At 37.0% G+C, this 2,400-nt stretch overlaps 1 non-coding gene across 1 annotated transcript; it reads left to right on the top strand.

The window, feature by feature from the left end:
• The first annotated feature begins 584 nt into the window (after nt 1-584).
• On the top strand, nt 585-691 carry LOC141698976 (small nucleolar RNA R71). The gene has a single exon (XR_012565470.1). It is a non-coding gene; the product is annotated as a small nucleolar RNA R71 (small nucleolar RNA).
• The last annotated feature ends 1,709 nt before the right edge of the window (nt 692-2,400 follow it).

The raw sequence follows: 2,400 nt of genomic DNA on the forward strand, positions 1-2,400 counted from the left end.
TTAGAAATTAAATCAAGAGAGAGAATTATTTCTAAAGTGTTTAGAAAAAGGATTAATAATTAAAAGGTGTTTTAATTATTAATGAGAATAATAAATGGGTTAATAATAATAATATTTTATGGGAAAATTTCAGCTGAAAATATTGCCTATAAATATACTATTATAAACCCTATTTTTATTCTAACCCAAAAACCCAAAAGTTTTAGAAAACCTAATTCTCTCCACCTCCTCCTCCTCCTTAACGTCGTTTTCTTGGTGGATACCGGTGGAGTGCTTCACGTTTGACGAGCAGCTGCTAAGGATCTCCGATCGTTGCTTTTGGATCGCATATTAAAGGTTAGTAATCGATTCATATGTTTTTACCATGATTTATATGCTTTTATTTGGATTTTATATGTGTAAAAGTGTTTTACCATGCCTCCGCTGTGATTAAAATCCAACAATTTACAGCCATAATATCAATAAGATTATAAGCCTCAGTATAGCTTTAGGCCCATAAGGCGCCTCCAGCTGCTGCATCGAGCATGGGCCGAGATTGGGCCCCCAAACCATTATGGAAACCAGTGATCACCATCCAATCAGGCATTCCATGATGTGGACACTTTCTCAACATCTCTTTGTAGCACTCCCAAGCTTCGCACATAGATTCTGTAGGTTGCTGCGCAAACTGAGTAAGAGCACTCCTCATAGCAGCAGTCTTCGCCATTGGATAAAACTTCACCAGAAACTTTTGCGCAAGATCTTTCCAAGTAGTGATAGACCCAGCAGGTTCAGAATGTAACCAGTCCTTAGCTTTATCCCTCAGAGAGAATGGGAAAAGCCTCAGCTTGATAGCCTCATCAGTCACACCATTATATTTGAAAGTACTACAGATCTCGACAAAATTCCTTATGTGCATGTTGGGGTCTTCAGTCGCAGCACCTCTGAAAGAAACAGAATTCTGCACCATCTGAATAGTGCCCGACTTGATTTCAAAGTTATTGGCCTCAATAGCCGGGTGCATGATGCTAGACTGAATGTCATCAATTTTGGGCCGAGAAAAGTCCATAAGAGCTGGATCTGCCGGAACTAAACGATCACCCATGGTTACTGGTTCTTTCTGCTCACTTCCTGAATCCGAATCTTCAAAATCTATCTTCTCTGAAATATCAAGAACTTCGTCTGTCTCCTCCGCCGTATCTAAAGTCCTCTTGCGAGTACGAGAACAAGTTTGCATAAATGCTCGCTAAAGTACCTGAAACACAACCGGAAATAATAAGTAACACGTCTTAATCACTGAGTCCTAATGACCAATGATGGTAAGCACATAAACTAAAAAAATACGCCGAGTCCCCGGCAGCGGCGCCAAAAACTTGTTAGGGCGAAAATATGCGCTAATAACACACGCAAGTATACGCGTTCGCAAGTAATATAGAATACTTTCTAGTTCGTTCCCACAGAGACTCAGACTAATTATGTTCAATTAAACTCACTCACCAATGCATGACTACTTCTCAATGTTAAGACAACAACACTTAGATTTGATTAACTAATTATTAACTATAATTAACTACTAGAATTAAGCACTTAATTAACACTTGAATTAACAATATTAAAACACTCATGAGATCACAACTTCATTACTACTTCCTTCAATAGCTATTGTTATTACCCTTAGCATGCAACAGTGATGATATTAATCGAATAACACGAAACTGATAAAAGCCAACTTTCATTGTACTAATATCATTCTACCAAGCATCCACAATTAAGATAGAAGTTGAATATGCATCAATTATGTTGAGCCCCTATATGTCTACAGAAATTGACAACATAATGATTTAAGCACAAGTTATTCCTTTTGATTACACAGGGCGAATAAAACGGTTAGAGTTACCCACTAATCATGCATACTCTTACATGAACCTATGCTAGCATGGCAAGTTCTAAATCTCAAGATCCACTGTCGCTTCACAAGAGATTAACACCCTATCTTATATTTTTGTGACCCACATAAGACGAATACACACAACCAATACTAGATATCATACAATCATCACACACTAAAGTATTAAACAACTAACTAAAGAATTCTATAGTAAATCCATTACGACCCCATGATCATAATTAGCCCATGATAGCACTCATCGTCATCATGGGTTCATATGAAAACATGATAATAACACATGAAAATAATAACTAAAACTACTTATATTAAACCAGAGTACGTCACAAGAGTAAATAGGTTCAAAGTAAAGAAAACTAGCATCCAACGTTACAACGAAATAAAGAATCACAAATAAATATGCTTCCTCTTCATTACGGTGTGCTAAAACGGTCTTCTTCCTTGTCTCCTTGCTCTTCGATTAATACTACGATCCAACATTTGTGAAACGTCTCTGAAATCTACTTATATAGGAG

The sequence above is a fragment of the Apium graveolens genome, chromosome 11, assembly GCF_009905375.1.
Source record: "Apium graveolens cultivar Ventura chromosome 11, ASM990537v1, whole genome shotgun sequence".
Taxonomy (NCBI): Eukaryota; Viridiplantae; Streptophyta; class Magnoliopsida; order Apiales; family Apiaceae; genus Apium; species Apium graveolens.